The sequence below is a fragment of the Dasypus novemcinctus genome, chromosome 6 (genome assembly GCF_030445035.2).
Source record: "Dasypus novemcinctus isolate mDasNov1 chromosome 6, mDasNov1.1.hap2, whole genome shotgun sequence".
Lineage (NCBI taxonomy): Eukaryota > Metazoa > Chordata > Mammalia > Cingulata > Dasypodidae > Dasypus > Dasypus novemcinctus.
Genome location: NC_080678.1, coordinates 7,888,635 through 7,913,162, shown reverse-complemented (window position 1 = coordinate 7,913,162; position 24,528 = coordinate 7,888,635). Strand labels below are relative to the sequence as shown.

Genomic DNA, 24,528 nt, shown 5'->3' with positions numbered 1-24,528 from the left:
TTTCATCTTCATGTTTCCCTCACCATCTCAATGTATGGGGCATTTGTATAATGTCTATTTTCATATCCTTGTCTCCTTGTTTAATCTTGTCTGCCATTCTGGATTTGGTTCTGTTGAATGATTTTTCTCCTGGTTGTGGGTTATATTTCCCGGCTTCTTTGTATGTGTGTTAGTTTTTAAATGGATGCTGGACATTGTGTTTTTTTTGAGTGCCAGATTGTAGTATTTTTTTCTAAGAATTTTGGACTTCGTTCTGATGCAGGTAAATTACTTAGACTCAGTTGGATCCTTTTGCACCTTGCTTTTAAGCATCGTTATGGTGATTTCTGAACAGGATTTAGTCCATGTTTAACCCTTCTGAAACCTTTACCAATGAATGTTGTATTATGAGGTATTTCTACTCCAGCTGATGAGAACGTGGACAGTTCCTAGCTCTGTGTGAGTTTTGGTAGTTACTTGGTGTATTAGTCAGCCAAAGGGGTACTGAAGCAAAGTACCAGAAATCTGTTGGATTTTATAAAGTGTATTTACATGGATAAAAGCTTACAGTTACAAGGCCCTAAAAAGTCCAAGTCAGAGTACCATAAGAGGTATTTTCTCACCAAAATCTGCTGCCACATGGTGAAGCAAGATGGCAGGTGATCTCTGCCTGGTCTCTCCTTCCTTCTTCCTCTTAAGGTTCCATGGTCTCAGCTTCTTCAATCTCAACTGTAGGCTGGTATAGGGCTCGTCTCTCAGGGCTTCCTATATCAGTCTAGCATAGGGCTCGTTTCTTTCTGTGCCACAAATTCTAGCAGTTCTGGCCTTTCTGAATTCTGATGTGTCTTGTTGACACAATGAGTCTCCTGGACTTGCTTTGGGTTCCTCCTCTTTTCTCTGCCTGGATGCTGTCTTGTGGCACTTGCTGGGGCAATTGTAGGGCCCTCCTTGCTTCCTTTATCTCAGGGGCGGTACATAGCCCAGGATGCCTCTTGTCAAGTGTTTTGGAAACTGTGGCTTCATGTATTTTATTTGTTTTAGTTTAAGATGGCAGCCTGGGTTTGGTTCTTGTTACTTCCTTGCTGCCAGAAGCTCAATTCTCTGTATATATATATTTCAAGATTTTATTTATTTGTTTATTTATTCCCCCCCTTGCGGCTTGTTCCATGCTGTCTCTTCTCTGTGTCCATTTGCTGCATGTTTTTTTTGTATCTGCTTGTCTCCCTTTGTTGTATCATCTTGCTGCACCAGCTCTCCACGGCGCATAGGCCATCAGTTCTCCGCGGCGCAAGGGCCAGCTTGCCTTCAAAAGGAGGCCCCGGGACGTGAACCTAGGGCCTCCCATATGGTAGACGGGAGCCCAGCTGATTGAGCCACAGCCGCTTCCCCTCCATAAGGTTTTTTAATGGAACTGTATTAACAAAAGGGACACCAGTTTGGCTTAAAGGCACTGAGATGGCTCAAATTGCAAAAAATCCTCTACTCCTAACACCAATCTTTGTATTAGCAAGAAGCTGGTGTAAAACTTCATTGACTACTTTTTAAAGATGCTTAACTTGCTTCTTGTTGCCTACCACAAATTTCAAAGAATGAGAAATTTTAAAAACTTAAAAATATGTAAGTTTTTCATCCTTGTTAGATTTCTTATACATAGGTAGTTATTTTTTTATTGTTGGTTTTTTTCCCCCTGACTGAAACAGAGTTAAAGAAGAAAATTAACTTATCTTCTAAAGCAAGGCATACTTTTACCCAGTCCATTTGCAGTTTTCACAATTCCTGTATGTCTTTTGGCTATTAAACTCATGTTTCCTGCCCATATTTGGGCTCTGATGTCTCTTTTGCTTTCTCTCCTTGTTGAGACTCTAAGTGCTGGAGTAAAGTTGTGTTTTGGTAGAGACTTTGAGTCCAGGGGTCTGGGTTTGAGTCCTGACTATGTCATTCATTTTTGTGATCTTGAAAAAAGCTACTTTACCTTTTGGTGTTTCACCAACATTTGGTTAAAGATGGTGTTGCTTCCTGATTCTTACGGGGATTAAAAGAGTTAGTACACACAAGATGCGTGAAAAGGCCTGGCTCTGAGTCGAGCTCAGTAAACGTTCATCGTTATTGTTTTGCAGTGTAGCGTGGCACAGGTGGGCTGGGGGCGTGGTCGCCCGTGGATAGCTGCGTGCCTAGGACGCTGCTGGTGGCTGGGCGCTGACCCTGACCGTCCGCTGCTGGGTCTGCCCTGGCCGCTTTGCGCCTCGACTGTGTGCGCTTGAGGACCTGGACTCGGGACAAAAGGCTCTTCTGTTTGTTTCCTGAGTCTCGACTGTGCTGTGGGGGCTGTCATGGACTTAGCGTGTACTGAGAATGGGGACTGAGCCAGGAGAGCCTGCGCAGCTGCCCGTGCAGTGGCGCTTTCGCTCAGCAGCCACAGCGGAAGGGGGCCAGCATGAGTTGCTAGGCCCTTGCCGTGTAATTAGGAGATCAGTGTCATTTATTAACTCGGGATAAACCTTTCTCCAGAGGAATTTGTCCTGAAGTTTTAAATAAGGGACGTTAAGCAATTTAATGTTGGCTTTTTAAAAATAAATGCAGGAATTTTTTTTTTTTTTTTTTTTTGCGTGTGTGACTCTTATTTTGTTTTGTTTGAGTCCTCAATGATAGCTGAAAGCCCGTGGCCCCCAGTTCTGCTGTGCATCGCAGGTCCCTCCCCTGCCCCCAGCTCCTGGGTAGACCCAGCTAGAAGGAGGTACTGGTGGAAGATATGGGTGTGGGTATTTAGGGAACGAAGACTCATGGTCCAAGTCTGGTGTTCAGGGGCTCTTACCTGACTCAGGTGTGGGACTTTCGGGGTCAAGAGAGGGACGAGGCATGGCAGACCCTTTCCAGGTGAGGGCAGATGTTTGGGGAGGGGCCAGGTCAGCAGCTCCGTCCTTTCTCGCTCTGCCGTGCACCCCAGGCGCCCGTGGCCCCCGGTTCTGCCATGCATCCCAGGCCTCTCTGCCCCCCCACCCCCAGCTTCTGGGTGGACCCAGCTAGAGGGAGGTACTCGTGGAAGATTGGAGGGCGGTGCCCTGCTCTCTTGTCTGATCTTGAGCGCAATACGTCAACTCTTGGGGTTCATCTACCCTTTCCTTCCCCTCCCCACCACCCTTCACCCATGATCCTGCCTTCGGGCTCCGGTAACACCATGTCTCCCCCCTACCCACCCAGCCTTCAAGGTGATAGCTGCTGGATTCTGAGTTGCCTCCTCCCCTCCGTTTTGCTCCTCACCTCTTGCTCTGCCCATGTGCCAATCCTGTCCTGTAGGCGCTGCTTTCTGGGTGCAATCCTGATAGATGGTGAGAGTAATGCCTAGGTGTAGCCCAGACTGCAGGATTTGGTGCAGTGGGTAGAAACAAGCTCACTTTCTGTTGCTAGTATTAAGTAAAGTGTTTTGGTATTTTTACCCCAAAGGGGGACCATTTCAGCTCTACTTGGAGAGGACTCAGAGTTGGAAAGATAGAGGAAATCAAGGATATATTTAATTCAGAATTTTCTTTTGTCATCGAAGCTGTAACTGGGAACCACATGTGTTCTCTGCTGAGGCCTGGCATTTTGGCATTTTCATGCCATCGAAGATGAGCCCTGACAGGAGAGTGACTTCTTCCCAGCTGGAGTTCAGACACCTCTGCAGGTGACACCTCTGGCGGTGGGGACTGGGGTCACGTAAACCCTAGCATTAACCCCTTGCAGTACTGTCTACCTGGGGACTCTGCAGCTCTGCCTTTGCCATGTGAATCGGCCAGGGCTGTCTGGGTCCCAGGTGTACTTGGGCAGCTGGAACGAACCATTTCTCAACCTGAACCACTAGCCTGGCTGTTTAGACCGCACTTCCCACGGCCTTGGGAATCCCTGAGAGAAGGAGAATAAACATGTGGTCTAAGTAAGTGAGCCAGGCCTCGCGGCTGCCGGGATGATTGGACCATGTCCTCCTGGCTATCTGTGTGAAAACCATGAACTTAAATGCTCATAAAAGCAGTCCTTGATGGAGGCAAAACGCTTCCCGAAATGAGCAGTGTTAAGTGTGACTTCTGTTAACTAGGAAGGCTGAAATGGTCTCGGTGACACCAAGTCTGTGGAGTTGTTGTTGAAGTTAAAGGGGAAAATGGGTTCACTCACAAATTTTTGGGTTATGTACAAATTTAATGGGAGAATAGCTTGGTTTTCATTGAAAATGATTGAGGTTTTGATATTTCCTCTTAATATTTAGCTTCTTCGCTAATCATCGTGTGGCTATTTTCAGGGTATGTAGGTTTTCCATTTTATGGAATGTCAACTTCCAGATCCATTACCGTGTTAGTTTGGTGTTCCATATCTTTCTTATCCAGTTTTACTGTTTTTACTTTCCTTTCTCTTTCCTTTTTCCTCTTTCCTTCCCTCCCTTCCTCCTCCTCTCCCTCTTTCCTCTTTTTCCTTTTTTGCTGTTTATAGGCATTTGATACATCGTAAGGAACAGTGCGATACACTGTAAGTTCAGGCGCAAACCCAGCAGTCAGGGCCGCTGCCGTGGGTGGGATTACTCCCTGCCCCGCCCCGCTCTCCCACCGCAGCTTATCGCCGTTCTGAATTTTGTCTTTGTCATTCTCCTGCTTTTTAATTGTCTCTGGTTTTACTAAATAAGCATATATTCCTCAAAAAGATGTTTCGTTTTGCTTGTTGCTTTATTATAAGCGTATTATATTCTCCCAGTGTTCATTGGTTCAGAATTATGTTTCTGAGTGTTCAGTTGCTGTGTGTGACTGTAGCTCACTCATCTTCTGTGCATCGTGGCATTGTGCTGGATGCCAGAACCACCATTTATTTATCTTATTTGACTCTCAGTGGGCATTGGGACGCTTTGCTCTTTGAGAGCTCTTGGCTCTCAGCCACTGCAGCTGTGAGCTTCTCTTTGGTATAGACTCAGGGGTGGAATATGGATCACAGGTCCTGTCAGTGGTCAGTGCTAGAAGATAGGGAACCGTTTTACAAAAGTGGTCAAAGCAGGTCGGGTCCTATCAGATGATCACACCCTTACCTTAACTTGGAATTCTCACACAACTTAATAGTTGCTGACCTACTGGGTACAGAATAGCATGTCGTGTGATCTTCATGTGCATTTCTCCAATTATAGGTTGAGCATCTTTTCCCTTTTTTTTTTTAAACCTGGGTACTGGGGACTGAACCCAGGACCTTATATGTGGGAAGCAGGCGCTCAAACCACTGAGCTGCACCCACTCCCCTCCTTTCCAGTGTTTTATCACCTTTCCTGGGACCTCTTTTTGTGAAGTGCCTGTTCATACCCTTTGTGTCTCTCTCTTGGGTTGACTTTTTTCTTATTGATTTTAGGAGTATTTTATTTATGCTGGATACCAATCCTTTGCCAGTTATGTGGATTGCAGTTATCTTTCCAAGTCTGTGGCTTGTGTTTTTACTTTTCTTTATAGTGTCTTTTGATGGACAGGAGTTCTTAATTTCAGTGAAGTTGAATGTAATTGAACTTATGATTCTTTTCCTTTACTATATTAGGACTGTGTCTTGTTTCAAAAGCCCATCCTTATTCCCAGTTGTAAAAATATCATTCTGTATTTTCTTATAAAAGCATCAGTTCCTTCTCATGTACAAATCCTTAGTCCATTTGGAATTAATTTTTGCTTGCAGTGTGGAGTGGAAATCCCATTCTTTTCTTACCGTGGGCAGGCAGTTGCTCCAGCCCCACTGATGGAGCACTGCCTCAGCTCTCCCCTTGCAGAGCGTCTGGTCTTGGGCCTTCACTTTTGCCTCTTCCCATACTCATGGCTCACTGTGTGCTTCTCCAGCTTGCCTCTAAGTCTTAACACTGGTAGCCAAGTCTGACATCTTGTTTCCTCTTCAGGAGGTCTCTTGAACCTTGGGCCCTTTGCTCTTCCATGTACATTTCAGAATCATGGCGCCAGCTTCTTAGACAAGTCCTTCCAGTGTTTTCACAGGGGGTACTTCGGTCTGTAGATCACTTTGGGGAGGATAAACATCTTTATGATATTGATTCCTCCTCTTCCAAATACACTATTTAGATCTTTAGTGTTTCTCAAATTTTGATATTTTCCGTAAAGGACTTGTGTATCTTTAGTAATGTTTACCCTAGGTCTTTATTTTTATTTTGTCATTATAAATTGTATCTTTAGGATTAGGTTTTCTTTATTACTGGTATATGGAAATGAAATTAATTTTGATGTGTTGATCTTATATCTAGTTACCTTGCAAGGCTGTCTTTTTTCCTCAGTTTTAAAAATTTATTGAAGTATATCACTTGTACATAAACATACATAAACAATGAGTGTATAGTAATAGCTGTGAACTTAGAAAACAGAGATACATAACATACACGATTCTCATCCACCTCTGGGTTTACTGTGTTACTCAGTCCCTAGATTATTCTCTAGCTTTCTGTCAGTTGACATTTACATCCATAGGCTACCCTTTTCAGCCACATTCCCATTTATAAACCAGCTGTTACTCACTATAATGTGTTACCGTCAACTCTATACATTTCCACACTTTTACAGTAAAGTTAATTAAAATCCCTACATACATTAAACATCAGTAGTCCATCTCAGTCCTCCTCTCATTTAAGAATCCACCACCAACCAGCAAGTCTTGAAGATATTTTCCTACATTTTCTTCTAGAAGCTTTGTGGTTCTTGTTTTTATATTTAGGTTTTTGAGCCATTTTGTGTTACTTTTTGTATAAGGTATAAGATAGGGGTCCTCTTTCCTTCTTTTGGCTATGGATATCCAGTTCTCCCAGCACCATTTGTTGAATGGACTGTTCTGCCTGAGCTGGGTGGGTTTGACAGGCTTGTCAAAAATCCCTTGGCCATAGATATGAGGGTCTGTTTCTGAACCATTAATTCTGTTCCATTGGTCTATGTGTCCGTCTTTATGCCAATACCATGTTGTTTTTTTACCACTGTACCTAGGTAATATGATTTAAAGTCTGAAAGTGAGAGTCCTGCAAATTCGCTTTCCCTTTTTAAGATGTTTCTGGCTATTCAGGACCTCTTACCCTTCCAAGTAAATTTGATAATCATGTTTTCCATTTATTTAAAAAATTCTGGTGGAATTTTTATCAGGATTGCATTGATTCTGTGTATCAATTTGAGTAGAACTGACTTTTTTTTTAAGAATTGACATCTTAATGATATTTAGTCTTCTCATCTGTGAGCATAGAGTGTTCTAAGTATTTAGGTCTTTTTAAAATTTATTTTAACAATGAGTTGTGTTTTGAATACAAGTGCTTTACATCTTGGTTAAGTTTATTCCTAAATATTTGGGTTTTTATTTGTCATATTTTATTTTCACCCCTCTTTTGGCACTTTTAGTTACTTTTACTAATATAATCTTCATTTCTAGATTTTCTTCTTAGCCTCTCTCTCCTGTCTTTTCTTTTCAGACTGTAGTATTTCCTGCAAAGTCGGTCTCTTAGTTACAAAGTCCCTCAGTTTCTGTTTATCTGTGAATATTCTAAACTCACTCTCATTTTTGAAAGACAGTCTTGCTGGATATAAGATTCTTGGCTGGAAGTTTTTCTCTTGTAGTACTTTAAATATATCATACCAATGTCTTCTTGCCTCCGTGGTTTCTGATGAGAAATCGGCACTTAATCTTATTGGGTATTCCTTATATGTTATGCATTGCTTTTCTCTTACTGCTCTCAGAATTCTCTCTTTGTCTTTGGCATTTGACATTCTGATTAATATGTGTATTGGAGTTGTTCTGTTTGAATTTATTCAGATGGGAGTACCTTGTGCTTCATGCACATGGATATCTTTGTCCTTCAGTAGGGTTGGAAAATTTTCTACCTTTATTTCTTCAGATATTCCTACTTCCTCTTTTCCTTTCTTTTCTCCTTCTGGGACACCCATGACACATATATTTGCACATCTCTTGGTGTCATTTAGTTCCCTGAGATCTTCTTAAATTTTTTCAATTCTTTTCTTCATCAGTTCTTTTGTATGTTTGCTTTCAGTGCCTATTTCTTCAAGCTTACCAATCCTTTCTTCTGCCTTCTCAAATCTGCTATTATATGATTCCAGTGTATTTTTAATTTCATTTATTGTGCCTTTAATTCCCGTAAGATCTGCTGTTTTTCTATGTATGCTTTCAAATTCTTCTCTGTGCTCATCCAGTGTCTTCTTAATATCCTTAATTTCTTTAACCATCCCATTGAATTTATTGAACATCTATGATTAGTTGTCTCAACTCCTTTATGTCACCTGGAGGCTTATCTTGTTTCTTTAACTGGGCCATTATCTTGGTGTGGATTGTAATTTTTTGTTGGTGTCTTGGCATCTGGCTTACTAGAGTATTTATTCTGGGTGCAGTTTCTCTCTTTAGTTTAGGGCTTCCTGCCCTTTCTCCCTTGTTGGTTGTGCAGCAGGAGCCAAGGATGTAGCTGGTGCTTTAAGCTGTGGAGGCTCAAGCTGCCCTCATTGCCCCAGGGACCGATGAAGCTTCTCCCAACTTTCTCCTTTGCCGGGAGTAGGGACAGAGTCACAGCTGTGTGGAATAACCCAAGTCTTGCAGGCCTAGACTTCAGTAGTCCAGAGAGATTGATGAAGATTCACACCCCTTTCTCCCCTGCCTGGGGCGGGCATGGAGCTACAGGTGTGGGCAGCAGACTATGCAGTGCGGGTCCAAGATGACTGCAGTTGCCCTGGTAGACTTCCGATTATTCAGTCTGTGCCAGTCAAATGTACCTGCACTTACCTGGATAGCTTCCTTCCTGCCAGAGATGGGGCTGAAGCCTAGGCTAGGGCTGCAGGCTGGCTGATCTGGGTGAAAGAAGCTGGTCCCTGTGGTCACTGTGATCTTCAGTCTGCCTCTTTTGCCCTTGTGCTGGAGGCAGAGTTAAAATGGCGGCTACTGGCCTCTTTCCCACTTGGACCGATTCCTACTTTAGCTGTTCTTAGGGTTATACATTAGTCAGCCTAATGGACTAATCAGTAGCTGAAATCAGTGGCCAACTGTATCTTCTCCCCCTGTTTTTGGGAAATGGAACTTCCAACTCCAGCCACAGAATAGCTCCTGGGGTGGTTTGCACCGCCAGACTGGGATGATCACCAGCCTCTGTGGCATGGCCTGTATTTTCCCAGAGAGGCTGATGCAGGTCCCCCCAACTTCCTCCCTACCAGAGGTGGCACTGGGGCCTAGGCTAGAGCTGCAGTCTGATCTGGATGGAAAGAAGCTGGTCCCACCAGCCCTGGGATTTTCAGTCCACCCCACTTCCCTTGTGCCAGGGGTGGAGTCAAATGGCAGCTACTGGCCTCTTTCTGACTTGGACAGGTTCAAATTTTAGCTGTTCTTAGGATTAAACTTTAGCCCGGCGAATTTACTAGCCAGTAGCTGAAGTTGGTGTGTTTTTGAAGTGGAGCTTCCAATTCCAACTGCGGAACAGCTCCTGAGGCGGCTTGTGCCTCCAGTGGAGGATGGGCACCGGCCTCCGGGGCACTCTCCTTATGCGTGTTCTCTGCAGGTGGGCAGTCCCTCCTTTCATTCTCTCATTTATGATGCAGGATGCTTTTCTGATCTCCTGGAGCCCCCAAACAGGTGCTTTAGATAGCTCTGGGTGATTCCTAACTGCCCTATAGCGCAGGGTAACTCTAGGAGCTCCTTACTCTGCCACCATCTTGCTGGTTGTTCTGCAAGACGGTCTTTTTAATTTTAATATACCCGTTTAGATTCTTTGATTTTCTATGGAGACAATCCCCTATGAATAATGAGAGTTTTGTTTCTTTCTACTCTGTAGATTGTTTATTTCTTTTCCTGGTCATGTTGGGCTAACTAGGCACTATAGTACCACGTTAAGTGGATGTGAAGATAATTGATATACTTCCCTTGTTACTGATTTTAAAGGGAAAGCTTCTGACGTTTCATTACCAAAGATAATGCTTGCTATAGGTTTTTGATGGAAAGGAAGTTTCTTTCTCTTTTTGTTATCTAAGAAATTTAAAAAAATTCATTAATGGGCTTTGAATGTTATTAAATTATTATTCTGCCATTGAAATTATGGTATGATTGCCCTCTGCATCTGCCATGCAGATACTTTCACAGCTTTTTTAGTGTTTTGTTTTGTTTTTTGTAAAGATTTTATTTATTTATTTAATTCTCCCCCTCCCCCGGTTGTCTGTTCTCTGTGTTTATTTGCTGTGTCTTGTTTCTTTGTCCGCTTCTGTTGTCGTCAGCGGCACGGGAAGTGTGGGCGGCGCCATTCCTGGGCAGGCTGCACTTTCTTTCACGCTGGGCGGCTCTCCTCATGGGGCACACTCCTTGTGCGTGGGGCTCCCCTACGCGGGGGACACCCCTGTGTGGCGCGGCACTCCTTGTGCGCATCAGCACTGCGCATGGGCCAGCTCCACACGGGTCAAGGAGGCCCGGGATTTGAACCGCAGACCTCCCATGTGGTAGACGGGCGCCCTAACCACTGGGCCAAGTCCGCTTCCCTTTTTAGTGTTAAATAACTGTTGCATTCCTGGGATGAGCTCTAGTTGGCCACCATGTGTTATCCTTCTTAAAAACCTGTTGGGGAGGGAACAGATGTGGCTCAAGTGGTTGGGCACTTGCCTCCCACATGAGAGGTCCTGGGTTTGGTTCCCGGTGCTTCCTAAAGAGAAAACAAAACAGACAACGGGCACAAACAATGGGCATTCAGACGTAGAGGCTATCTCTGGGGGTGGAAAAACCTGTTGGGGAGCGAATGTAGCTTAAGTGGCTGAGTGCCTGCTATTCATGTACAAGGTCCTGGGTTCAATTCCTGCTACCTCCTAAAAACAAACAAACGAAAAACCTGTTGGACTTGGTTTATTGATTTTTGTTTGGAATTTTTGCAACTATGCTTAGGAGTGAGATTGGCCTATTTATGTCTTTGTCTGGCTTAGGTTTCAAAGATAAACTGATAGCCTAGAATAGGTCAAGCATTGTCTATTTCTGTTCTCTAGAAGAGTTTACGTTAGAGTAAAAGAATCTTCCCTTTGAAAATGTAGTAAATGTTGCCTTTGTAGCATGGAATTCATGGGAAGATTTTAAGTCACTGATTGTTTCTTTATAGTAATAGATTATTTTTTCAACTCTAGGTAGGTTAATTATGTTAGTCCAGGTTTTTAATTTCTTAGAAAATTATTCATGCATTTTTATGTTTTGAATCTCTGTAATTAGGTTCCCTTTTTAAATTTTTTATTTTGTTTATTTTCATTTTGTCCCCTTTTTCCTTGTTCTCTCATGAGATTTTGCCTTTAGTAGTCTTTAGGAACTGACTTCTGTCTTTAATTTTGTCTCTTGAGTCTTTGATTTGTAGTTAATTTGTTTCTACTCTTTCCTTTTTTTTCCCCTTTCCTTTTCTGACTTCTTAATTGGATGGCTAACATACTTTTTAGTCTTTCTTCTTTGCTAATCTCACCTATCAGTCTATAAAGTCTCGACTTTGGACTGCTTTCCTTATAGTATTTCCGCAACTATGCTTTTTAAAGCATCTTCTGGTTTTCGTTATGATTTCTTTCTTGAGCAATGAGTTAGAAAGTTTTAAAATTTCAAAACCTGTGGAGAGAGTTATTTATGTTACTAATATTCGGGGTAGGGCGGACACCCAGGCGGCTCCCTGCCCTTCGCTCCCTGTTGTTGCTCAGGTGATTGTTACCTTACGTGGAGAGAGCATTTTGCAGATGTAATTAAGGCTCCTAATCGTTTTGCCCTAAGAAAGGGAGAGGGAGTTGGCCTGGCCTGGTCGCTGGAGCTCTTCACCAGCAGAGACAGGGGAAGAGGGCGTTGGAGTGGAAGCGTGAGACGGCCCTGGGGTGCCCTGGAGAGGCCGTGGGGCAGGGAGCTGAGCGTGCCCCTGGCTGGCCATCCTGCACCAGCCACGGCCCGAGTGAGCCTCCAGGGCAGAGCCCGCACCGTCTCCCCGACGTCAGCCTGTGGGCAAGACCTGGCGGTGAGGAAGGGGTGCTGCTTCCCGTGGTGTCTGTGGTCCTTTCTTTTGCAGCAATAGCAAAGTCATTGCTGAACTAAATTTTACTGTGATCATTGTTACTGGGTCAAATGGTGCTGATTCTTGAACTTTTTGAGTATTGCCTTACGGCCTGGTATGTTGGTCCACGTGTGCTTGAGAATGTGCCTTTTCCAACTCTTGTCCATATCTAGAACCCCATAACATTAAATCAACTTCTTGTCCTGTCCTTACACATTTGTCCTGATTTGTTTAGTCTTTTTATCAAGAATTGAGATGACTGTCCCAGACTTTTTCATTTATGCCATTGGTATATTGTACGTTCTCTTTTTTTTTCCTTGATCAGTTTTACCTGTTTACAAATTTTATTAATCTCTTCAATGAATCAACTTTTGGTTTTGTTGCTGGTTTTTTTTTTCCCTACTTTATGCTTCATTTCTTTTCCTAACTTGTATTTCCTTCTATTTTATTTGGATATAATTTGCTGTTGTTACTTCTGAGATCGAAGCATAATAATTGATTTCCAACCTTCCTTTCTGATACAGTCATTTAGAGATATAAATTTCTCTCTGAGTGCTGCTTTAAAATATTTTGTAATTTTTATTGTGGTTTCTTCTCTAACCTGGAGGTCTTTAGAAGTGTATAATTTAATTTCCAATTATTCATGGATTTTTCTAGTTAACTTTTTATTACTGATTTTTAGGTTAGTTCCACTGTGGTCAGGAAACACAGCTTTGAAATGTGTAGAGACTTGCTTTGTAGCCTAGCCTGTGGTCTGTTTTGATAAATGGTTCTTGAGCACTTGAAAAGAACATGTACTGTGCAGTTACTGGGAAGGGCTCTGTATGTGACAGTCCATGTTGGCTAACTGATCAGATCTTCTATATGCTTTGTATTTTTTCATTTACATTCTCTATCAGTTGCTAAGATGGATGCATTAAAATCTCCAACTTTATTTCTTTTAGTTCTGTCACCTTTTGCTTAGTGTGTGTATATTTACTTTTCAGAGAAAAGAAATCTTTACTCATACAACCTTAGTATATGCATTTTAACTGTGTTACTAGGTGGATACAAATTTGTATTGTTAGGTCTTCCTTTTGAACTGATTTATTATCATGAAATGTACCTCTGTATTTCTAGTAATACTTCTTGCTATAGCACCTACATTGCCTTTCATTAATATTGCCATCTGAACTTTCTGATTAGGTTTTGCTTGGTATTTCATTTTCCATCCTAATACTTTGAGCCTTTCTTTGTCTTTATATGTAATGTTTGTCTCCAGTAAGTAGCATATACTTCCTTTTTTTAAAAAAAAATCCAGTCTATAATCTTTATCTTTTAATTGCTTTGCCCCATCACATTAAAATAATTAGATGTAGTTGAGTTTAATTCTACCATTTTGCTGTTTGTTCCATCTTATTATTGTTCCTTATTCCTATGATTGTTACGTTACCTGGAAAAAGGGATTTTTCTGATTTTTCTGCGGTTACTAATCAGGTGACCTTTTGGATTTATAAATTAATATTTTGGATAATAAAATATTTTTATTCTTCATTTTTTCTCCTCTCTTAACCTTCCAAACCAACATCCATATGTTTTTCTTTTAGTGATTAGCCTTGACATTACAGTATACATCTTGACTTATTATAGTTTACCTTAAATTACTACTTTACCTTTCCTGAACAGTGAAGTTACAAAACTTCATTTATCTCCTTCCCAGTTGTATAATACAGTTGTATTATAATTCTGCAAATATTTTAAAACCAAAAATAATTGTGATTTATATTTTTACCTTTTGATATTCACTTAGATTTATCACATATTTACCCTTTATGGTACTCTTTCATTCTCTATTACCATTCTTCTATTTTCTGCTTAATGTGCTGGTCAACTGGCAGTGAATTAACTCCATTTTCAAACATCATTTTGTTTCCATTTTTAAAGAATAAATTATTGATTGCCAATTTAGCAGTTACTTTGTTTTGTTTTAAATGCCATTCCATTTTCTTCTGGTTTCTAAGGTTCCTGTTGAAAAGTCAGCTGTCATTCTTACCATTGTCCCTTCAAAGGTATGTGAATTTTTTACTCTGCCTCTTTTTAAGATTTTCGCTTCGGTTTGTAGCCAGTTGATTGTGTTTTTCTTCTTATTTATACTACTTGGATATTGCTGAGCTTCTTGAATCTCTGGGTTGATATGTTAGCTGTTTTGGAAAATTCTTGGTCTTTATCTATTCAAATATTGCTGCACCTAATCCACTGTGTCCTTTTCTTCTGGGACTTGAACTCTATGTAGTTCAGTCCTTTTGTCTTTGTCCCTCATATCTTTGAAGTTCTTGTTTTCTTCCCATTCCCTTTTCTTTCTCTCTGCCACAGTTTGGATGTTTTCTGTTGACCTGTCTTGCAGATCCTATCTTCTGCTTTGTTGAGACTGCTATGCGGCTCACTCAGTGACTTCTCATTTTCAGATTTTCTTCTTTTCATTTCTGGACTATCCATTTCATATTTTAAAAGGTATTCTAAATTCTGAGTTTAAATACTCAATTTTTCCCATTCATTTGTTTCCTCTTTTTTAAATATAAAATTATTTTGTGTTTATTTGTTAATTCCAGTATCTTGGGCATTTATTCTTCTGTTTTTAATTTCTGTTTTTCTTCTCTTGATTATTAGTCACTTTTTTGGTCTCCTTATGTCTTTCAAGACTTGAGTGCCATGCTCTGTAAAGCCTCCAGATGATAAAATCTTCCAGTAAAAGAAAAGCCTCCCTTTTCCCACCAGTAGGCATATAGAGTCAGGGGCTAATTACTGCAGTTTGATTAGGAATTGGTCAGGGTCAGAACAGGGTTGTAATTTTAGAAAGACTTAGTTTTCCTCTGGTTAGTCGATGTTTTTCACTCACGCATGTTGCCTTCCTTTGATTAAGCGTCTGGTGGGTCTCTCCCCCTTCAGCCCTCAGGCACTTTGGGAGATTCAGTCCTACCCTTAGAAAGCTTTGAGCTTAGCTCTTTAGCTTTACGTTCCCGTTCCCAAGTTTCAAAACCTGATAAATGCCCCAAGGGGAGACTTGCTATGTGTTTAAGGCAGGGCCTCTCGGGCTAGTGGGGCCTGTCCCTGAACCCTGGGGTTAGGGGAGGAACCAGGCCTCTTCTTCTAGAAGGCCTTGACCGCTGCCCAGGCCGGGCTTGCAGCCCCAGAGCTCCGTGTGGAACTGGCTGGACTTTGGGTTCTCTGGGTTTCTCTTCTATCACAGCATCCCCACCACGTGCCTGAAGCTTCACTGGCTTCTCTTACCCAAGTAGAGTGGATCTGTGTGGGCTGGTCCAGCTGCTATTCTGCCCTTACAACCCCCAAATGCTCCAGGGAAGGAAATGGTTGGTGATGAGCAGCTGATCTCTGCAAGCTCTCTCTTCTCTAGAATGTAAACCCTTCCAATTCTGGGCTTTTATAGTGATTTTTATGATTCTTCTGACTTTTAGTTACATCTGGATCATTACATCTTATTTGAGTGCACTACATTTTATTTGAGAATGGACATTCTGGCTATTTTTGATGCTCTCTTATTCCATGCTCCTTTTCTTTTCTCCCATCATTTTTATTTCTTTACACATTTCACAGATATTTTATATTCTATACGAGCTACTTTCAATATCAAATCCTATGGATGCAGTGTGGGAATAGGTAGTATCATCTGTTTTGCTCTTCTCTTTCACTCATGGTAACTTGTTTCCTTGTTGGTTTGGTGACTTGTTTATGAATTGATATGGGTTGGGCCTAATCTGTTTGAATCCTGAGGGCCTAAGTTAGGAAGACGTTTCTCTATTTTCCTCTGGAGGGTATTTGGTTTGCATTGCATGAGATGTAATCTCTCTAGTCTAATCCTTCTACAAGGTCCTGGCTTATTAAGGAGGTCTCAGGGCTCTCTTTCCCACCTTGGCAGGGCAAGCCCAAAGCTTTGTTTCTGGAGCTAGTGCAGGTGTAGAAATTTACTGTCAAGGCCACTGTAGCAGTTTGTAGCAGTGGTTATGAATTCCAAAAATAGATATTGGATTATGTTTGTAATCTGGTCTGTACCTGGGCATGATTAAGTTATGATTGGGGCTTTGATTGGGTCATGTCCTGAGGGTGGGGACTCACAGATAAAAGGCATGGTGAAGGACAGAGTTGAGGGCTTTGGATGTTGGAGTTTTGATGTTGGAGTTTGATGCTGAAGCCTTAAGCTGAAGCCAGGAAAAGAACACAGAGGAATAGAGATGGCTCCTTAGATACGGCAGAAACCCCAGGGAGAGAGAAACAAAGCCATTTGCCTGATAGCCTACAGCTGGCCTTGTGGCGAGAGGTAAAGTCTAGAGAGCTTCATGGTCTACAGCTGACCTTGTGGAGAAAACAGGAGCTGAGCCCAGAGGAACCCAGGAAGCCTGAGCCCTGGTAGACGTCGGCAGCCATCTTGCTCCAATACGTGGGAATAGACTTTGGGGAGAGATGTAACTTATTTATGCTTTATGGTCTGGTATTTGTAAGCTCCTACCCCAAATAAATACCCTTTATGAAAACCAACCAGTTTCTTGTATTTGCACCACACCCCTTTGGCTGACTAACACAGCCACTTTGCCTTACTTCCTCTGGCTTGCGCTTGCTCTTCTTATTGTTTTCCCCTCCCATTTTCCCTAAATTTCTCTTTCTAGAAGTTAGTCATGCATTTGTAAAATTTAAGATTTTTTTAAGACCTGGTGTATTTTTGTCCCTTTATCCAGTTTTCTCAAAAGAGCTGAGCTGGTAATATTTTTACATCAATCTACCAGTTGCTAAATTTAGACATAAATTTAGAGATAATAAGCAAAAATATGTTCCATTATTTCAGAGTTATTTTACTGAGTGCCCACTGTAAACCGGGCCCAGTTTTGAAACTGGGGAAGGTCAACACAATTATCCACGTCTAGTGTTCTGAGTCATGAAAAGGGCCCAGACAACCTGTTTACTGATTAATAATGTTTCTGCCCCAGATCGGGAAGCAGGCCTTTTTGGAGAAGTTCGGTGGGAGTCTCTGTAGAGTCAAACTCTAGAGGCTTATTTTGTGTGTGTCTGTGTACTTGTGTACAGATACACATATGTATGTACCTGCATACATCATATGTATGCACACACAGACACACATATGGAAATTTTCTATCCTGAAGTCATCCCAGTTTTGTGTTTTGCTGTTTCGCCTGACCTGTGTCCTGCTGAGCTCTTTGTCAACGTTAGTTTTAGAGATGGCATAGCATCCCACTGTAAAGATGTGTAGTCTTCTCTTGTTGGGTACCTGGGCAATTTCATATCTAACAGAGACTCAGTCCTAAAGAATTTATTAAAATTTTGGGTGTAGAGATATTTCATATGTTATTTTTGAGGACTAAACAAGTGGGGGAAGACTTCTGATTCTTCTTTTCTCTTTTTTGAAATTTTTATTATTTTTTTTTAAAATTTATTTCTCTCCCCTTCCCCCCATTGTCTGCTCTCTGTGTCCATTTGCTATATGTTCTTCTGCATCTGCTTGCATTATCAGGCGGCACTGGGAAACTGCATCTCTTTTTTGTTGCGTCATCTTGCTGCATCAGCTCTCCGTGTGTGCAGCACTACTCCTGGGTGGGCTGCGTTTTTTTTGCGTGGGGCGGCTCTCCTTGCAGGGCACGTTCCTTGCGCATGGGGCTCCCCTACATGGGAACACCACTGCATGGCACAGCACTCCTTGCATGTGGCAGCACTGCACGTGGGCCAGCTCACCACACGGTCAGGAGGCCCTGGGAATTGAACCCTGTACCCTCCATATGGTAGACAGATGCTCTATCAGTTGAGCCATGTCTGCCTCCCAGACTTCAGATTCTTAGACTGAGACGTTCTTAACCAGGAGTTCAGGGACTGCCTTGCCATTTTGAATTCCCAGATGCAAATCACTCATCCATGTCTTGGATCCAGGAACACCCTTGTTCTGCTGTTAGGAGCTTGTGGGGCGGGGTGCTGCGGAGCCCCGACTTGCCGCCAGCCTAGCAAAGCCCCAGGGGCTTGGGCGACTGGGGGCTGAACTGAACTGTTGTGCTCGCTCACTGGCCGCCAGTGTGCTCGGGGCACCTGGTTCATCCTGCCTCCAGCCCTTCCTTACTTCCTGGCTCCTCAGATTCCCCAGTAGGTAAAATAACTGGGTCAGCAGCACCGTCCAGCAGAACTTCCAAATTTCTGCCGTGCTAGCGATGTTCTTATGTGGTTGCCACTCTCCACAGGCAGCTCTTTAGCATTTGCAAGGCGGCCAGTGCAACGGAGGTACTGAATTTTTAATTTCAGTACATTCTAATTAACTTAAGTAGCGACATGTGGCCAGTAGCTGTCTATTGGATGGTGCTGGTATTTAGTGATCTTTAGCGTCCATTCTCTCTCTGATTTGGTGACCCCTGCTGCTGCCTCTTTTTTTCACTGAGCATTAGGATTCCCTTTCTGCATTATGACAGATTATATGCTTTTCCTTTTCTGAACTGTTTCAAAAGGGATGCCGCCTCCACATTGAAAGGAATTTGCCTGAAGAAGAGTTGGGCAGAAAAAAGGATTTGGTTGGAAATTAGCTTGTATTGCATAACCATTTCAATAAAATAAGGCTCTGTTAATGCCACATATAGACACTCCCATTGGTACTTTGCCATTTTCCTTTAGCCGGAATTTGAGTTTTTGTCACAATTAAAATTTTAAATTTCTGGTTAAGTTTTCTGTTACAAGTAGTGGCTGTTGGTAGATGAGACTAATTTCTCTTTGAGTTCATGATACGAAGACTTTACTTTAGAGTTATAGATCTGCTGATCCTCTGGGTCTAGGCAAAATAAATGTGGTCCTCAGTGCTGGAATCAAGCGAGATTTTTCTATGAATCTTAAAATATCTGTTTTATAAAACTCGGCTGAGTTATTTTAGAAACGGTGGAGTCATTTGGTGATTAGGTGTTTGGTGCTACTTGTCAGAATGGAGTGCTCAGTGCAGCGCAGTGTATTTTCACCCCACGGATCCAGAGCCCTCATCGGCCAAGTCGAGCCCTCTTCTGCATGGCCTTCGCTGAACGGGACTCATTTCAGATGATAGATGACCTACTGAACTTTGAAATTCCTGTTTGCTCTTGGAGAAAGAAAATTCTCATTTCGTTTGATATGGCGCACTCCAAGACGCGGGACGCAGCGTGTGTAATCACAACCTTACATGCTATCACCTCGTCAGAGGGGACGGGATGATAACGCCGACAGGAGCTCCTTGGCAGAGGCTTATGGAGTTTGGTCTGCTGTAGGCTTATCTCCTTCCACCAGGATTCTCCTCTCCTTTTCTCCCCGCACAGCTTCTCCTCATAGTTAAAATGACATCAGGACTTCATCAGAATGTAAGTTCCTGCAAAGATACAGCCTGGCGTCTGGTCGGTGCGTGAAAATGTAATGACGTTCCCCAAGAATTCTCGCGGCGGCGCCGGTGCCTGCCCAAGTGCCCAGCGCGCCGTGCCCAGTCGCACGGAGAAGACTGAGGCCGCGTTACGAACTCTTGGAGCTCCGCCATGTGCACGGCGGGCATCACGGCCCCTCTGGCACCTGAGTCGGGAGGTTCGGTGTCAGTGTTTGCCATTTGGAGTCTCTCTTGATTTTATACCCACCTTTTTCTTTTTAATAGATTTTTTTTTCTTTCTGTAAGATGAAACGTCATTACAAACTGAAAACTGCGTTTTATAAATCAGGAAAACACAAATGAAAGATCTGGAATTTCCATTGTACCTCGAAGTCTCCCTCTAACCCCTTGCAAAAGCCATTTTGATTCCTCCTTCGAGCTATGTTATTTCTGTTTGCCTTTTTATGTGACCCACGAACAATAATCACATTTTAAAATATATGAAAGTTTAATGATTGGCCAGTGAGAAGAGAGACCGCTTTTATAACAAGATTAATACCTTGGCTCAAGGGACGTAACATTTTCGTAAAATCAAAATTTGTATAGTTATCCTAGCAGCGCTTTCAACCTCTGGCATCCTTATAAAAATGTCTAAATAAAATACCGGCAGCTGTTTCTGCCTGTTATTCCCGTCTGCTCTGTGTGGCCTGACCTGGGACCCACTTGGGGTCCCCTGTTTCTGCCGTATCAGCTTGTGCAGCTGTGGGGCCCGGGGCGGCGCTGCCCCTCCTGAGGCTGCTGTCTTTGGGCCAGGGTGTTCTGGGAGGAAAAAAGGGAGAAATGCTCCCCAAAGTAGCTTTTGTGCTATTTCAACTAAACTCTGTTCATCCATTCATCTCCCCCTTCTAATCCCTCTACTTTAGAGGTACTGATAATTCTCCCTTGACTTTTTTCTTTTTTTTTTGTTGCCCTTCAAGAGTGGCCTGTTGAAGTAGAAGCCATGGAAAGAGCTTTCTGAATGTTTTCTGGGTTTAAACAAGGCATCGTTTTGTAGTCTAATATATAATGTGATACAAAACTACTGGCCAGCTGATACTAATCTTAATTTATGATCTATGTAACCTTTGTATTTCCCAGCCACAGCCCTCTCTCCCCAAGACCTGGATCTCTGTACCGACATGTTTCAGGGGAAAACATGCCATGATGTGGTTCTGAATCCAAGAGGAAGAGGTCGGGGCCTTCAGCCTTCCTGGGCTGCTGGGCTGTTGGCGATGAGAGCAGGAGGAGCAGGCAGGTTTTTCAAACAGAACCTCTCCCCATCCCCAGTTTCTGAATTTTCAGGTCTTTGGGGTCAGAATAGACCCTGCATGTGCATACTTGTTAGGGAGTAGCTTTTTTAAAAACTTATTTCGAAGTAATTTCACACCTGTAGAAAAGTTGGAAAAATGGCCCAGAAAGTCTGCGCGTCACCTTCCCAGGTCTGCGTGGAGTTGCCACGCTGCACGACCACGATGCAGTGCTCAGGACCAGGGGCTGAGGGGAGCGGATGAGCGCCTGCTTCCCCCATCCCATGGGAGGCCCTGGGTTCAGGTCCTGGTGCCTCCTAGAAACAACAAAACAACAAGCAAACAAATGAAAAAACCAACTCATGGGAGCCAGCGTGGCTCAGTGATTGAGCACCAGTTTCCCACATATGAGGTCCTGGGTTCAATTCTTGGCCCCCCAGTACCTAAAAAAACAAACAAAAAAACCCAACCAGGACCTGACTCGGGTATATGTCTACAAACCAATCCACATTTCCCCAGTTTCTCCTCTGAGGCCCTTTTTCCCACCCAGGTCCCCCTGTGGCAGTTAGTGGCCACATCTCCATGGGCCCCTCTGCCTCGAGGCAGCCGCTCAGCCTTTCCTTGTCCTCTGTGACCTTGGCACTTATGAAGATACTGGTCAGGCTCTCACTTGTAGGGTGTGTCTCGTTCTTGTCTGCTGATGTCATCCCACGATGAGGTGGAGGTCACGGGTCTCTGGTAAGATGACCCCGGATGCCAGGCTGAGGCTTCTCCGAGCACCGTGGCCTGGGATGCGAGAGACAGATGTGCCATTAGAGCCGATGTGAATCTCGATCCTTGGGGCGAGTGGAATAGGCTGGATTTCTGCAACTGTAAAAATCACTGTTTTTCCTTTGTAATTGATAAGTATCTTGGGGAAGATATTTTGAGGCCATGCAGATATCCTCGCTCTCCATGGACTTTTGCCCACTTAGTTTAGTGTCCATCGATGAATCTTGCCTGCAGTAATTATTCCTGTGTTGTTGCCTGAGGTTTTATATTTCCCTTATTCCTTCTCTAATTACTAATTGGAATTCTTTTATAAGGAAGTGCTGTCTCTTCTCGCCCATTTATTTTTTTGATGATTTCTATGATTATGAACTCATGGATATCTACTTTACCTTATGGGTTATAGTCCAGGATCATTGTTGCTTATTTTGATACTCACATAGCTCCAACTTTGGCTGTTTGGCTTCTGTCTTCTTGACACGCTCTTTTCATTTTCTAGCTGCTAAAACAAATACAGTGGGTTGGATTAAACAATGGGAATTAATGGCGCACAGTTGTGAGGCTAGGAGAAGTCTAAACCAGAGGCCCAGGCAAGGCAATGCTTTCTCCCCGAAGCCTGGTGGGTTCTGGGGTTCTCCGCCATGCACCCATGCACATGGAGGCGTCTTCTTTCTCTTCTAGGTTCGGTTGACTTCCAGCTTCTGGCTGCTCCCCATGGCTTCTCTCGGAGGCCTTCTCTATCAGGCCTCTAGTGATAAAGATTCAGGTGGGCCACACCTTAATGGAAGTCACCTGTTTACAGTGGGTACACACCCAGGGAAATGGATTAAGCATGTTTTTCTGGGGTGCATAACACCAAGCCATTGTTTTTCTAGCACTCATATTCTGGCATCACAGTATCATTCAGGTTTATCTTGTATGTTTCTTGCCTCAGCCCTGGATTCTGTTGTTTCTCCAAGTAGCCCTAGTTACACTTACTGGAGAATGATTTTTCAAAACCAGGATCTAGATGCTGGTGTTTTGCTCCTGGAGTGTTTTACTTCTACCCCTGCTCAGTGGACAGAGCCAGGAAATTGATGGATGTGCACCGACCCACACGTTCACTCTCATCTCCAATTTGAGACAACTGATTGCATTCTGGCTCTCACCCTTTCCTTATTTGTAACTTCTTGTCATCTGCAATATATTGACTTATGTCGTGGCTTCTTTAAGCAGACTCTGGAAGTGCAGCCACTCGGTGCAGACAAGCAGGTAAAGCCCTGCTTCCATAGGAGACCGTGCCCTGTGCTTGCTGCCTGAAGACACTTCTTGTAGCTATGCGTAACCGTGCTGAGGAACACAGGGTGCACATTGTAGGCTAGAATAGACAGAAATGAAACCATTTGTTTCAAAATCCATGGCATTTCTCCAAATAGATGTACCAGCTAATTAGCTTACTTCTCAAACATTCAAGTGTTGCATGTTGAAAAGAAAGTAATAAACCAGTGAGGATGCTCTAATACCATTTTATATGAAGAAGAATAATTACCTTTCATAGCATTCTTTACCAATTTAGGGCTTTTCTTTTTCTTTGATCCATTTTATTTTCCTTTAATTCCCATTTTTGGGGAATTCATGCTTTTTAACTACGTGCAGAGTGTAATTCATTATTTTTCTGTTTATTGTAAAGCAGTTGAAAGTTTTGAAGAATGATGTGCCTTTATGGAGGTGCTGGCTTGACTCTTTCATGGACCCTAGAAAATCCTGTGCTCACAGCAAGTCCATTCCTGTGCATGTCACCCTATGTGGGTGGAGACTCCCAGCTGGCTCGCTTCTCCGGGAGCTTAGACGGGATTATGTGGTGAGGTGTGACCCAGGGTGGGTCTCAGTCCTCTTGCTGGAGTCCTTTTATAGATAGAGGACTGAAAGCAGAGACAGAAAAAGTGGCAGAGACACGAAGCCCAGACCTCCCACAGCTGAGCTCAGGGACAAAGGGAGCCTGGAGAAGAGAGCCGGCCAGAGAGCCGCTGCTGTGTCTTAGCACGCGGCAGGAGTCCAGGTTCGCCCGCAGCCCGGCTTCGGTGAGGCAGCGTCTCTGACCGTGCCTTGACTTGGACATTTTCACAGCCTCAGAACTGTAAACTTTGAACCCAGTAAAGTCCCATTAGAAAAGCCAATGCATTTCTGGCAGCCTTTAGCAAACTAAAACAATGAATTATGTATTATAGAGGATCTTCTCACCAGACTCAGGTTTCATCAAGTGATTTCCTTGAATTGAGTTTGTTGTTGGCAAAGGAATAAAAGTTTGCTGTAAATGCAGACTTACTACTGTTTATTTTTGCCAGATAAAGGCTGAAAATTGTTGGGCCTACTTACAAAATGTCTAGATTTTGTTTTAAGAGGAGGGGGGATCGGGACAGTTGGAAAGAGAACGGGGCTTCAGGTTAGGTGTGCTCTAAGGCTGGCTTGCTTAAACCTACCTCTGTTCTTACACTCTCTAGCACAGACCTTGGAATGCAGACCCGTGTGATAAATCTTAGGATTGGAAATGCCACTGAAGATTGAATATTAAAAACTTCTCACTGGGAAGCAGATGCGGCTCAAGCAGTTGGACTCCCATCTACCATAGAGGAGGTCCAGATTTCAATACCCAGGGCCCCCTGGAGAAGGTGAGCTGGCCCACACAGAGTGCTGCCCCATGCAGGAGTGCTGCCCCATGCAGGAGTGCTGGCCCATGCGGAGAGCTGTCACAGCAAGATGACGCAACAGAAAGAGACACAGAGGAGAGATAATAAGAGACACAGGAGACCAGGGAGCTGAGGTGGCACAGGAGAATGATCGCCTCTCTCCCACTCCGGAACGTCCCAGGATCGGTTCCTGGAGCGCCCTAAGGAGAATACAAGCAGACACAGAGGAGCACACAGCGAATGGACACAGAGAGCAGACAATGGAGGGAGGGGGATAAATAAATAAATAAATCTTAGAACAAACAAACTTGCCACACAGCATGGGGGGTTAGCAGAGGCACATGTGCCAGAGAATTTGCCTGGTTCCCAGCATGGGTGTTGCAGAGGCTTTCTACCCTGGGGGAGGCCCGCTGTGTTCTGGAAGTCTTTTTTCTGACTGGTCTCATAGGGCATCTTTAGGTAACAGGA

The 24,528-nt window shown here is 43.3% G+C and overlaps 1 protein-coding gene across 3 annotated transcripts in view; it reads left to right on the top strand.

The window, feature by feature from the left end:
- The window catches only part of MGMT (O-6-methylguanine-DNA methyltransferase), a 318,837-nt gene that overhangs the window by 16,665 nt on the left and 277,644 nt on the right, over positions 1–24,528 (top strand). Inside the window, exon 2 of one of the 3 annotated variants that reach the window (XM_058298135.2) lies at positions 23,875–24,042. The exons of 1 other annotated variant lie outside the window; for it this stretch is intronic. The gene's annotated coding sequence lies outside the window, so the exon portion shown is untranslated. Of the gene's footprint in view, positions 1–9,435; positions 9,497–23,874; positions 24,043–24,528 lie in introns of those variants that run through there. One more of the 3 variants, XM_058298136.2, reaches the window with a different exon arrangement.